General features: G+C 39.4%; 1 long non-coding RNA gene across 1 annotated transcript; it reads left to right on the top strand.

Annotated features, from left to right (window-relative positions):
* The first annotated feature begins 9,731 nt into the window (after positions 1–9,731).
* LOC112938707 (uncharacterized) lies at positions 9,732–12,023 on the top strand. The gene is made up of 3 exons (XR_010741100.1): positions 9,732–9,878; positions 10,582–10,670; positions 11,624–12,023. It is a non-coding gene; the product is annotated as an uncharacterized lncRNA (long non-coding RNA).
* Positions 12,024–15,056: the final 3,033 nt, after the last annotated feature.

Here is a 15,056-nt window from a genome sequence, read left to right as displayed (position 1 = left end):
GAAATTGATTCTGATTGCATCGGCGCGTGCAGTGGTTTTGGCCGGTGGGAAATCAATCATATGTCGGGATGAGGATTTAAATTACTGCTTAAGTGGCCCAGTTGTGGATTTGTTAATGACTTGAAGTTGAAGGTAGTAGAAGCGGAAACTCTGCATTAGGGCCGAGTTTAGTTCTAAAATTTTTCTTCAAAATTCCAACTTTTCCATCACATCAAAAACTTTCCTACACACATAAACTTCTAACTTTTCCGTCACATAGTTTTAATTTCAACCAAATTTTTAATTTTAGCGTGGACTAAACACACCCCAGCTCTAGTTCTTGCTGCTGCAGAGGAGCCATCTGTGAATTAGCGCAAATCTGGGCCCTTCATTTAAGAAAGGTCGGTTGGACCTTGTGAGAGAACAGTATTGTTTTACATTTCCAGAAAAAGACTAGCGACTTGGTTCTACGTATACGAGTGGACGATTGAAGTTGATAATTTTGGGGCCGGTTTTATGTGAGAACTGTATTTCGTCCTTAAATATAAGGATTTTTATAAGTTGTTAATAAAGATTAAGGTTGAGAAAAGAAAAAGACTTATATTACTCGTTTAGTCAGGGTTGGTTGGAGTTGAGATGTAATTGGAAGTAGTGACATATGAGATTGATGGGAGCAAATAGTACTTTATGAATATTTGGATAAATTTCAAACACTTGGTATCCTACATAGGGTAATTTGAGAACATTAGAAAATACATGTAAATATAGATATATTTTTAATCTCAATGCGCAGTAAATATATATGTAGGACTTATCGTTCGTATGTGCACGTCCAGGAAAAGAATTCGTATGAATTCAAGGTCAAAGCTTCATTTTTATTCTTTATTTGATCACCTGATTAATTAACCAAACATAGAGTTAAAAATAACAGGGGTGTTCTGGTAAGCCTCTTCATTGCTTCAAATGGATTCTCTCGTAGATCATGTGAGCCTCCTGATTGGTTCAATAGTATCCAGCGGTGTGTTTTTTTAACCAGTTGCATACAACGATCCTTGCTATTTTGGAATTTGGATCATGCGACTCATTCCCCTTTGAGATATATAGCTTGGTGCTTTCAACTATAAAGAAACCAGTAAAAACTAGTAATCGGCTAGTCGTTCGCTTATTAATTTACTGCATAAATTTTGAATCCAATTTTTTGATTTGAAATCTATTCTTGCGCTGGTAGTTTTGTATTCAGTTCTTAGTGAGATTTGGACACAAACATTTGGCTAATGCACGTCTTATTGAGTGGATTTTAGAGAACCCTAGGTTTTACGGCATATCTATCTATCTATTATATACTAAAAGTTTAATAAACTCCCTACAAACGCTCTGAAGCCGTCACGTGACGCTCCTACAAACATCTCTAGATCGCCACATTGCACTGTTTACATTGCACTGTTTAATCTCATCATCGATTTTCACTTAAATTGGTGGACCCTGTATTTTAAACCATTAGATTGAATGTATTATTTAAAAAAGGTAATGATTTCCTCCTGTGGGCCGGAAAAGGGAAAAAAAAAAGTATTCAGTACGTTATGTACATTTGAAAGAAAAACGATGAAGCTTAATTACCTACTGTTCATCGGACGAGAAGAAAAACATAAGCACAGACTTATGTGATAAAAGCGATAAAGTAAAGGGAAAAAAAAGAAGTTATAGAAATTATGAGAAAAAAAAAATCAAACTGTTGATTTTCATTTAGAATAGTCACCGGTAATTTAAAACATCATATCAAAATAAAATCCCTCTCCCCTCATTTTCTCTTTATTTTTTCTTCTTTTTCTAATTAAGGTAGTTATTATGAGATATGCACTATAACTTATTATTGTAAATGGTTATATCTTTCCTTGCATGGAGCATCGAGCTGTCTGTGCAACGTTCAAGCACTAATATTTTTTTACGGACAATATATACATTGATTTTACAATACGCTTGAATGATTGTATTTTTTAATTAAATTAATCAATGAGCTAAGTCATATATTCACTCTATTTACTATGTTTTTATATAGAAATAGGCATCCGATGGGTCATCTGCAATTATCTCATATCTAATGGGTAAAAAAAAAGCTGTTTGAGATATAGTTACGGGATGTGAGTTCCTTTGTTACAGGCATAGCTGGTGGCCAATCGTCAGATAGTCTAAATGATTATATATAAATAATAGATAGCTAAATGATTATATTTTTAAATATATTCAGTTTTTAGTTTGATCCATATAGGCCTTTCTTGATATATGATAAATATATTTTTAGACATGAATCCATATCCTTTCCGTGATAACTAAGCAGCAATGAAACGTTATATAAAAATTGACAACATATATCGTATCATCATCTATGAGGTGTCCATTACAACACCTCTATGTCTTCACATTTCACATATAATTTTTTTTTTAAAAAAAACCTATTTTTTAGGGGAAAAATGCATATGATCATCGGTTTTATTTAAATCGATCGACCCTTCCCTCTCCGAAAAGCTCAGGGTTCTCCTCTCCTCTTCCCCTTCCTATTATTTAGCTAAAGCCCATTAAACTTCCTATAAACACTCCTAACTGGTCACATGACGCTTTAATAAATTAGAGAAATCATAAAAATTATGAGGAAAAAAAACATCTTGCCCTCGATTTTCACTTAATACGATGGACCTAATATTATACACCATTAGATCTATCTTTAAAAAAATCCAAAACCCATCTCCACTGCCTCCTTCCTCCCGGGGCTCCTCCCACGGTACGTACATCCCTCCTTCTTTCCTTCCTTCCTTCTTTTAATTTTCTAGCTAATAGATTAATAAAAAAATCGTAAAAATTCTAATAAATGTTTAGCGATTATTCTTTTAAAAATTGATGGACCTATTAATCTTAACCATTAGATCTTCATCTAAAAAGAAAATCTAATACATGCATCCTCACCGCCACCTCCATATGTGCGCACCTACGTCGTAGTTGAGTTCTCCCTCCACCCTCCTAACTCTCCTCTTCTCTCCTATTTCTTAAGCTAATTGCTACTTTTTAAGTTAACACTCAATCTATCAAAAACTAATAATCAGATTTCTAAATGATCATAAATATCAAGTTACATTTTTTCTTATTTTTTTGAATTATTGTGTCATTTATAATTAAATACATAATTCGAGATCCATATACATAGCTCAAACTTCTAATATAAATGTTTAAGATCAAATTTTTAAGCCCCATATTAAACAAATATTAAATTTAGATCCTTTAAATGCCCCTAAAATCATCACGTGGCAATCATACCAATGCCCCTAAACCAACATGTAATTATAATCACGTGTAATTATCATCATGTGTAAAATTCACAGAAATTATATTAAAAAAAATCTAACCACTGCCTTTTCAATATTTTCAATCATTAGATCTAATCTTAATCTTAACCTACTTAAAAACTTCAAGATGATTCCGTCCACCATTGCTTAATGATGCCAGCCATGATTCAGCCACACATACTCCACGTATATGTTCTGTTCATGAGAGAGAGCACGCGCGATTCTAACTCAAATTAAAAAAACACCACATCATTTGACTCGGCTCACTGAAAGAAAAAGTCGAATGAAAAACATCTTACTTTTAAGTTAAAATTAATTTGTTAGACCGGTTTTTAACAAACTAATACATATGCCCGTGCATCGCGCGGGCTACCTTCCTAGTGTATCATAAAACTCCCAAGTACGACCCTGTTTAGATCCCATCCCAATACTTTACATCCTGTCACATCGAACATTTGAATACCTACATAAAGTATTAAATATATGCTAAAAATAACTAATTACATAGATTGCGACTAATTTGCGAGACGAATCTTTTAAGCCTAATTGCTCCATGATTTGACAATGTAGTACTACAATAAATATTTGCTAATGACGGATTAATTAGGCTTAATAAATTTGTCTCACGGTTTACTGACGGATTCTGTAATTATTTTTTTAGTGCCCGAACACTCCATACGACACCCTACATAATACCTGATGTGACACGCCAAAACTTTACCCCCTGTATCTAAAACACCCCCTATGTATGGGTTATGTTTTGGTGCGCACCATCTCAATCTAGCTGAAGCGACGCACACCTGCCTTCCTTGACCTTGCCGCTGCCGAAGTTCCAAGTGAGTGCAAAGACGGTGGTGATGGGCTCTTTCTGGTGGTGTTTGGATCCAGGGACTAAAATTTAGTCCATGTCACATTGGATGTTTGGACACTAATTTGGAGTATTAAACATAAATTGATAATAAAACTAATTGCATAAATAAGTGCTAATTCGCGAGACAATTTTTTAAGCCTAATTAATCCATAATTAGCAAATATTACTGTAGCATCATATAGGCTAATCATGGATTAATTAGGCTCAATAGATTCGTCTCGCGAATTAGTCCAAAGTTATGAAATGAGTTTTATAATTAGTCTATGTTTAATACTCCCATATGACATGGAATAAAAAGATTTTTTACCCCATCCAAAGAGGGCCTCAATCCCATCTCCACGGCTCAGGACAGTGGTGGTAGATGCGGTCAGACTTGGCGTTAGCAAGCGGCAGCTGGGCTGGCTGGTGCAGTTGTGGCGCATGACATTTTTGCCACTACCAAGGGTGTAGAGGGCAACGCCCAGGCATTGGATCTGGTAGGGCATCCCATGGGCTGTGGTGAAAACCGTTGGAGTGGCATACTAGTAATAGAAGTTCGGAGGAGCGGTTGCAACGACGGCGACCGAGTCAGGATGGAAACGACGATGCAGCATCGGCACATAGAGCGGCGCCTATGGGTAGATCTAACGGGGCGTCGACGAGGAGTCAAAGACGACTTGAGCGGCGACAATCTGGCATGGCCGATATGGAACACTTGCGATGGCTGTTGCAGCAGAGGGATGGTGCTGCGACAGTATGACCTTGTCTCCCCTTCGCTCGTACTCGGCTGCCTGTGGTGTATAGTTGGCCAAAAGACCCGTAGCCCAATGGTCCGGCCCATAGAACAGAGATTTTTGGCCTGGACCGCATGACACCCCTCGACTGTTGTTGGACCTGTGTCGGCTTGGCCCAACAAATGGGTCGTGCCTGGGCCTCTTCCTCGGCAAGATGGGCTGAGTTCGACGTTTGTTGCCACGTGGCTAGGGATGTACGGATAATTTCCGAATTCCGACCGTGTTTTCGGATACGGATCGCTTCGGTCGGATTTTTTTCGGATATTTTCGGATTCGGATACGAATTCGGATAGTTTTTCTTGGAAACGGATTCGAATACAGTAGCGATGGTATCCGTCAGAACTCGGATTCGGTTGCGGTTGGAAACTATCCGGACTTTTTTTGCCGGATATCCGAATCAAAATCAACAGCCAAATCCAAATCAGCCACATTAAAAATCGAAAAAAAAATAAAAATCTCAAAAATGCCGAAACCCTAGCTCACCGCCGGCGACGCCATCCTCGTCGCTGTCGACGTCGCTCGAAGCCTCAACAGCCGTCCTTGTCCTCGTTGTCGCCGTCGCCATTGCTCGCCGCCGCCGCCACCAGAGCCGCCCCTCCCATCGTTGTTGTCAGAGCCTCCGGAGATCCCCCGCCGCTGCCATGCCGCTCACGCCGCGCCGCGCAGCTCCCGCCCGCCGCCGCTGCCGCTCCCGGCCACGACCGGCCCCTCCCTAGCCCGCCGCCGCTGGATCTGGGAGGGGGAGGGCGCCGGCCGTCTCGCCCGCCGCGTTGTGCCACTCCCGCCGCGCCAGGCCGGCACCCCGCCGTGCTAGGCCGCCACCCTGCCGCCGCGCCCCTTGCCAGGCCGCCACCCCGCCGTGTGCCATGCCCGCCCCTTCCCCTCTGGCATGGAGAATCGAGAAGAAAGGGGAGAAGAGAGCAGAGAAGGAGATAAGAAAGAGAGAGAAAGAGGAAGAGAAGAAGGGAAAGAAAAGGAAGAGGAGGACACTTACAGTTGGGACCCACCTTCTTTAATCCAATGAAAAACTTTGAATCGAATTTTATCATATAGTAAATGAACTCATATGAAAAAGTTATCAAAAACAAAGTTGTAGAACTCATTGACATCTACCATTTTTATTTTGGTAATTTTTCCATCCGAGTTTTATTGAACTATATAAAATTTGAATTTTAAAATATATGAAATTGAAATATTTTTTTGGGTAGTAAATGTTTTCAAATGAAAAAAACTGTCAACAACAAAGTTGTAAAACGCATCAAGATCAACAACTTTTGTTTGGGTCATTTTTCTATGTGACTTTGCTTAAATAGTTTGAATTTGAATTTCAAAATATGACACCTTCAAACAACATTTTCAAATACTAAATGATTTCAACTGAAAAAGTCATCAATAACAAAGTTGTATAACTTATCAAGATCTATAACTTTTATTTTGGTCATTTCTTCATCCGACAAAGCGAAAGTAACATTGTTTACAAAATTTACATATCTCACATATGGTTTCATAAGTTATAAGAGAGATATGTAAATTTTGTGAACAATGTTACTATTGCTTTATTAGATGAAGAAATGACCAAAATAAAAGTTGTAGCTCTTGATGAGTTCTACAACTTTTAAGTTCATGACTTTTTCAGCTGAAATTATTTACCGCTTCAAAATATTATTTGAAGTTGTCATTTTTTTGAAATTCAAAATTTTAATTGATAAAACAAAGTCACAAGAAAAATATGGCCAAAATAATAGCAGTAAGAACACAATAACACAATAGAGCATGATTTTACAAACATTTAGGAAAAAGAATCATCCAGTTTGGAGTTCATATGAGTACGATAAACTAGTCTTAAGGAGCCGCATGAGAAAATAAAGGTCGATTTTTGCAGACGCCGTCACCCTCAACCACAAAATTGGATATAGCAAAATTATTAACACTAAAATTTGGAAATGTTGATATGTTCTATTAGAAAAAATAACAAGTTATATTTCATTGTTGATTTGTGATGCTTAGTTTGAGTGGTTTTTATGTTCCGATTAATATTCGTCACCGTATTCGTTCTGTTTCGTATTCGCTCCGTATCTGTATTCGACAATATTCGATTCCGTTTTCGTATCCGGGGTTTCCGATTCCGATTCCGATTCCGAAAAAAAATATGAAAATGAATATGGTAGAGCTAGTTTCCGTCCGTATCCGATCCGTTTTCATCCCTACACGTGGCCCAATTAACATCTAGGGTTTTAACCTTGCAATCGGTATATAAGATTTGTAGTTTCACTCCATATGCTTTGTTCAATTCACACATATCGTCAACCATTTAGATGTGTGAAATAAATGAGAAGGTGTGGCTTCATGCTACAACAAATCTGGGCTTCTATGACGATTACCTGATGACGGAACACATATCTGTCATAAACAGAGGCTGTTTATGACGACTGTTCACAGGATGACAGCTGTTTATGATCAAACCGTGTATCTGTCATAATCATCGTCACAGTATACTCTGCATGGGCTCTGTGACGATAGCACGATGACAATAATGGATCGTCATAAAATATAGAACTATTATATTTTTTAAAAACAAAAAAAATCTTGTTATACTACATTGCTACTAGACCATAAATCGTTTGTCCTAGGTGAACTCTTCTTGTCTACATCAATTCTAGTCTCTCATTTTAGGATTTTAGGATTGAAGTCATGTCTAGTCTCATTTTATGAATAAAAAAACAGAATTATGGTGTTTCATTTTATGATTGAATGAAAAAACTTAAAAAAACAAACTAAAATGGCTATAAGTTGGTCTAAATTATTCTTTAAAATTTTCCGTGAATTTTCGGAGCTCAATAACTAATTTTAATACCACAAAGTTTATTTAACCTATTAAAATAAATGAAAAACAAATTAAAATTCCTCTCGCTGTCCTTGGGCCTTTTTCGGCCCAAGTATTACTCTCTCCCTCCCTTAGCCCACAGCCTCTCTCTCCCTCCTCCTCCCTCTTTGGGCCACCGGCCAAGCCCTTTTGCTCCTCCCTCGCCAATAAGTCCATTTTACTTCCCTCCTCTCAAATCAAATAACTTTTCGGGTAGTAAATGAATTCAAATGAAAAAATTATCAACAACAAAGTTGTATAACTTATTAAGATCTATAACTTTTGTTTTGGTCATTTTTCAATATGACTTTGTTTCAATAATTTGAATTTGAATTTTAAATTATGACAATTTCAAATAGTATTTTCAAATACTAATGATTTCGTGTAACATACTAAAAAATTAGCTATTTTCTAATTATGCATCATACCGGTTCTTATGTTTTTATTAACCTCCTAAACCTAGGATATTATAATTAAAGAGACCTCCTAAAATTAACCTGCATAAAATCTCTTTCTGGTATTTAATTTCTTTTGTGCCTTTCCTTTAAAAATATATTTAGTTAAATTAAGGTGTTTCTTGATTTTGGGTTTTAATTTAAAAACCTTCTTTTGAAAAAATTCCTTTTATTCAAATTTAGTTTGAAAATCTTTTTACTTTTATGAATCATGGTCCAAGAAATCCTCCAACACTATCCTTGAACCTAAACCGAAGCAATTCCAAATTTGTTGGAGTTAATTGTTAACCTATCCTTAGTTCCCTTTCGAAATCTCAAGTATCCAAATTCTTCCTTTTAATCTAGCCGCCAATTTAATTCCTATAGCTTGATTTCCTCTTCGGCACAAGAATAATATTATTACAGATATTGTGAATAATTGCTCTTGTGCTAAAAAAATATATTTTATCCTTCTCTTCCACGAATCCAAATTCCTATTAGCCTCAAATACTTCTCTAAAATCCATACCATATATTTTGGGGCTAAAAATCCTATTTATTTCCCTCCTTGTTTTCCTGCCTCATTCCCAAAAATATTTTGAGGAATTATATTAATTCCCTCCCATTTGAGTGCTTTAATATTTAGACCACATTATTGCACTCAAATATTTAGGAAATATCTCTTTTGAAAGTTATCTCCAAAAATAGATTCATTTCAAAAGTTAGCCACCTAAATTTCCTTCCAAATATTAATTTGGATTCAAACTTCCTTCTTCAAATATCTTCCAAAATTGAAAAATAACTTCTATTCGCTTTTGGGCCAAATTTCTCAGACCGGCCCAAGTCGGCCCAGCCTCCCCCTCTCAGAGCCGACTTTTCCCTCGCCACAGTCGCCGCCGCCGTGCGCCATTTGTGCGCCGTCGTCCTCGGTCCTCTCAACACCGCCCACAAACTCTCTGCCACCGCTGTCTTCTTTCCGTCGACGCGAAGGAACCGCCGCCCGACGTCAACTACACATCATCCCGCTGACGTCAACAGCAGACGAACCGCCATCATCAACCAATCAACGTACAGGGCCGGCGCCGTGTCCCTCTTCCTCACGCCACCGTCGCCGTGCCTTCTTCATCTACCACCGGCGAACCGACCTTCGTGAACCGACGTCCGCCGCCTATAAATAGCCGGCGAGATCGCCCTCTTCTCCCCACATCAGAGCTTGAAGCTCTCTTCTCTCTCTCCTGCCTTGACCGGCCACTGCCACCATCAGTCGATCTCCTCTTCCGCATCTCCACAAGCCAAGCCCTTGCGCCATCGTGTTTGCCTCGACGAGGTGAACCCATTTTTCCCCTTTCCCCTCTCTTTTAGCCACCACATCAAGCCACCACCGCCACTCCTTTTGTTGCCACGGTCGAGCTCCTGTCGTCGCCGTTCCGGCCAACTCCTTCACTCTCTCCGCCAGCCACCGCCCTCCCCAGGTGCGTCGTGCTCGGGAACACGCGTGGACGCCGACGTCGCAGCCAGTCAGCCACCGGAGCGCCGTCGCCCCAACCGCCCTCCCTCTCCCTTCTATCGGCTGAAGGAAGAAGAAGACGAGAAGAAGGAGAGAGAGAGAAAAGGAAAAGAGCAGGTACATGTCTGGGTCCATGAACAGTACATTTTCGTATTTTCTAGATTTAATTCAAAACCCAATCTTTAGAAGCTCATATCTCCTAAACCGTAGATCAAATTCCAGTGAAACTTAAACCCTATCTTTTGACACCAAATTTGCTATTTTATAATTTTATTTGAATTTATTCAAATATCGTTTGAATTTATATTTGCCTTTTCAAATATTTTCTTTTGTCCCAAATTACCCCTTTAGCCACTAAAAAGCCGCCGGTTGGAACTTTATGCCTTCCATGGGGACGTTCGTGGTTTTCTATCCCCGACGTCGAACTGTTGGTTATAAAGCCTGGCAAAGGCCAAACCCAAGGTCGAAGTGCTGCTCCTGGCACCCCACGCCTTGATGCGTACAACGGTCGGAGCTTCATTATCCCCTCGACCTCCATTGCACGCCGCACAGTTAGCTCTCGGGCTCTGTGTGATCCTAGCCGCTCCACCGCCACTCACGGTTGTCGGAGTAACACTTCCGCCCCACTAAACCCACACAAACCTCCTATCCCTCTAGCCGTTATGCTGCCTGTTGACACCGGCTAGAGAAGATACCAAACCTAGTCGTTATGCTCTAGCATCGACTAGCACACAACCAAACCCTAGCCCTCCTAACCATTTATCGTTTTCTTGTTATTTTATGGCTTTTATTGAATTTAGTTCTTCGTCTTTCTTAGTAGAGTCTATTATCTTTTGGATGGCAACCTGTGATGTTTCGAGGATCAGATAATCAGGTTGCCTATCTCGGATTTGTTTGCGTTGGAGCAAGGCAAGTTATTATTCCTCCCCTTTGAGCATTATTATCCTATATTCTATATCCCTATTATTCCATGCATTAGCCATTCATGATTTTAAATGCATAACTTGAACACATAGCAAACCAGATATATATGCTAGATTTTGCTTAGCCATGCCTAGTTAGATTGCATAAAATATAATGAACTTAGATTGGAACAGTACGGTAGAAATGGTTGATTTCCGGGTGGCTAGTACTGTTCCAACCGACATAAGATTGCCAAGTACATGTGAAGAACGAGCGAGTACGACCGCAACTTCTAGAATGGGGACAGACTTAGCAAAGTATGTTATCTAGCAAAGGTGGTACCCCTGTACAGTGGTTCTTCTTTAAGTCCTCGCGCAGGAGGCAAATTTACGCCGAGCAGGGCGATTATAATATTTACCGAGGCGTAGGTAAATATATTGATTATTGCGCGCTGTGTGTGTATTGTGAAAACCTGGTTGGGATGACGGGGGTCTCTCAACCAGTTCTCTCTAAAAACCTCGGGAACGCCAGAACTCCTCTCGCTGCTGATAACGTTACGTTCAGAGCGTATGAGGACTATAGTTCATGGAACAGGTACCACTAATGTTAGGAACTGAAAAGCTTTGCCATGACTAAGCTGATGAATATTAGCATGTCATGGATTGCGGGTAAAGTGTACATCTACTACAGTATGAGTATCTCTGAAACTATTCGAATAGCCATGCTCACGGATATTGAGCATCGGGACTCACTATGGCATCTTGGTTAGAAATATAACTCCAGATTTTATTAAATATTGTTGCATTTCAAAACATTATAGACTTTCTCCTTCTACTTTCTCAGCTTTCTGCAATTAGATCTAGCTCTACTCAAATACTATTATTTCATACATTCATACTTGAATATAATAACTTGCTGAGTACGTTGTACTCACCCTTGCTTTAACCCCCTTCTTTCAGAATTAATTTGGAGTTCTTGCCGAAGCCGAGAGTTCAATCATATAAGTTAGTTTCATTTCAACCTAGTTCTCAAGTCTAGATTAGTTAGATGGTTTAAGTCTATAGCAAAACATTAGGATTGAGTCATTCTATAGCTTCTGCTGTATTAGTTAGCCACAAGTTTGTAAATACCCATATATTTTGTAATAACAACTCCTCTAGAGCCCTGTTCAAATGTATGCAATGAAGAGCCAGATTGTTGAACCTGTATCAATCTACTGATCCAGGGCTTGATACAGTCTAAACATGTCGGTTTCCGAATCATTAGTTTTGGGACCCGACATTTCGAATGAAAAAGTCATCAACAACAAAGTTGTATAACTTATTAATATCTATAATTTTTACTTTGGTCATTTTGCTATATGACTTTGTGTTCAATAATTTGAATTTGAATTTCAAATTATGACAACTTCAAACAACATTTTCAAATACTGAATGATTTCAATTGAAAAAGTCATCAACAACAAAGTTGTATAACTAATCAATATCTATAACTTTTATTTTGGTCATTTCTTCATCCGACAAAGTGATAAAAACATTATTCACAAAATTTACATATCTCTTATATGGTTTATAAAACTATAAGAGAGATATGTAAATTTTGTGAACAATATTAAAATCACTTTATCGGATGAACAAATGACCAAAATAAAAATTGTAGATCTAGATGAATTATACTACTTTGTTGTTGATGACTTTTTCAGTTGAAGTCGTTCACTAATAAAAAATTCTATTTGAAGTTCTCAAAGTTTGAATTTCAAATTTCAAATTATTTAATTAGAGTCAGATGGAGAAATGACCAAAATAAAAATTTTGCATCTCAATGAGTTCTACAACTTTGGTTTTGGTGACTTTTCCATTTTAAATCATTTATTAACCTCAATTTTTGTTTGACGTTATCAAATTTTGAAAATTCAAAATTTGAATTGTTCAAATAAACTTATTTGTAAAAAGGACCAATACAGTAGTTGTAGATCTCGATGAGTTTTACAATTTTGTTGTTTATGATTTTTGCATTTGAAACACAAAAATCAGCCTAAAATTAAATTTAAAGTTCTCATAAATTTAAGGTGAAATGTCCATTTTGTTCATACAATTTCATAACTACTGTTGACATACCAGGGACAGTTTGGTAAACTCCCGTTGGATTGCTTCCTACCCATATAACCTCTCCCCCAAACCTTAGCCCAAACTAAATCCATATGCCGCCGCCGCCACCATCCATTCCCTCACCGCCAACATCCCTCTCCTCCTCCATCCATCTTCGCCTTTCCCCACGTCGCTCCCCTAGCCAGGGAAGGACGGTGGCACACGGATTCGCCGCCTCCCGTCCTCGGGAGCGACGGCGGCGCATGAATCCAATGGCCTCCGTCCTCGGGAGCGGCCTGGCGTGAGTGGGAGCGCCGGCAACACGCAGATCCACCCACCTCCGCCCTACGGAGCGGCGGCGGCAGGCTTAGGTAGGAGGGAGCGAGCGGCTACGGCGGCGGCGGCTGTGGCGATGACGGCTACAGTGGCTGCAACGACGGCTACAGTGCTGCAGCGACGACGACGATGACAATGACCAGCGGCGGCTGGCGACTTGCAATCGCAAGGCGGGCAGGTGGCGCGGGCCGCGGGGGCACGCGGCGCGGGGCAGGGGTGCAGGGTAGCAGGCCAGCGACGCGTCGGGATCTGGATGAGGGTAACAACTCCCTTGTCGAGTTGGGAAATCGGTAGAAGAGATGCTGGCTTTCGCGGATCTGGTGGTTTATTGGGGTATTCTGTTGGTGCTTGATTGCTGCTGCTGCTGGAGCGATTTGTAGCCGAGATAAAGACGGCGAGTAGAGGATTCAGTTTTGCAGGTCACAACCTCTCTCGTAGACAGTTTTTTGTGTGAATCAGTCTTGAAATGGAGTAGTGATTAGCAAATATTTTTTTTCCATTCTCCTATTGATCCTTCCTTTGTGAAAATTAGAGCAGTAATTAGTTCTGATTGTTTTGTGAAAATTAGAGCAGTACATAGTTCTGATTGTTTTTGACAGTCATACAATTAGTACTTAAAATTTATAAGCTTCTCTCTTCTTGTATTCTAGTGTCGATATCGATGATTCTCAAGTTCGAAATTATTTTTAGGTTACATAACAGAATAGCTTTCGTACTTGAATTTGGAGTGGTAAGCATTAGGAGCATGGTTAGGCATGTTAGTATTATCAAGGATTGGTCTAGCTTCTTAGGTCAAGCGTGGTAAATTGCATAGTTTCTTTAACAAAATATGGGTGATCCATGTTTGACTTGTGGGTTTAACAATGTTCATTGGGAAAGTAGGGAGGCATCTACCTATTGAATATAGCTTTTCTACATTTAATAACTAAAATAATCCAAAGAGTTAGTTTGGGTCAGAGTTGACTTGGTCTAGAAAGAAACCGTGTTTCAAAAATGTATGGTTAACTAATTATAATTAGGAAGATGTTTATGCCTGCCCAACCGATCACAGCTGCTGTTTACTGTTTTGATCTCTACTCTGTACCAAACTTACCACATGCATTCTTCTTGAAAAACAAACACCTTCTTTTTTGTTAATGTTAGGTGTGGTAGCATTGATTTGAACTCAGTTCAATCCAAGTATATAGATCATGATATCTCCAAGGAAGAAATTTTTTCTAGCTTGGATCCTTTAGTGCAGTTGGTAGTTGAAGTAGGAAGGGAAGCTACTGCTGCATCTCCACCTCAGTTTGTAGTTCATAAAGTAGAAATTGTCACTGGTAAAAGGGAAGCATCACCTCCTGAGAAGAAAGGTCATGGCTAGCATCTCTTTGATTCCTTCTATAATCCAATATAATGTCTGTCACAAAAATATCCCCTTAAGAATGTTAATAAGATGTGAGATTTTTACTAAATTGGCCATAAACTTGCTCAAAGAGTATATGTTCCTTAAAATCCTACTCAACTCACAGATTTGCCTAGCAAAAACAGTTACTAGTTAGAAGCTTCTGCAACTCTAATGCAATGTTGTGATCTTTTCTTCTGATCCTTTCTTCATCTGTCTTGCAGAATGTGACTACAGGAATGAGGGCCTCGGGACTGCAAGATCCGGTGGCACTGGTGAGCATCGGCGGGTGGAGCCCTAACCAGGGCGCGCCGCAGCTGGCCATCATCCTCAACCCTTCCTTCTTGCGCCGCAGATGGGGCCTTTGCCCTGGGTGGCCATATTGGGTGGCGGCAATGGGATTGAGCGACCTCACTTTAAGTACAGAACTGGAGCCAATGGGATTGAGCTCTACTGAACAAGGCAAGTAACTTGGATTCTTGGTTCTTTTGTCCTTACATGTGTTATGCCTTCATATCAAGTGCAGGATCTTTTTATTGACACTTGTAAATGTTTTATGTTAGGCACCCTCATTGGCAGTAGACA

This window comes from Oryza sativa, chromosome 4, assembly GCF_034140825.1.
Source record: "Oryza sativa Japonica Group chromosome 4, ASM3414082v1".
Taxonomy (NCBI): Eukaryota; Viridiplantae; Streptophyta; class Magnoliopsida; order Poales; family Poaceae; genus Oryza; species Oryza sativa.
The sequence above is the reverse complement of the archived record's forward strand: the minus strand, read 5'-3'. Positions and strand labels throughout refer to the sequence as shown.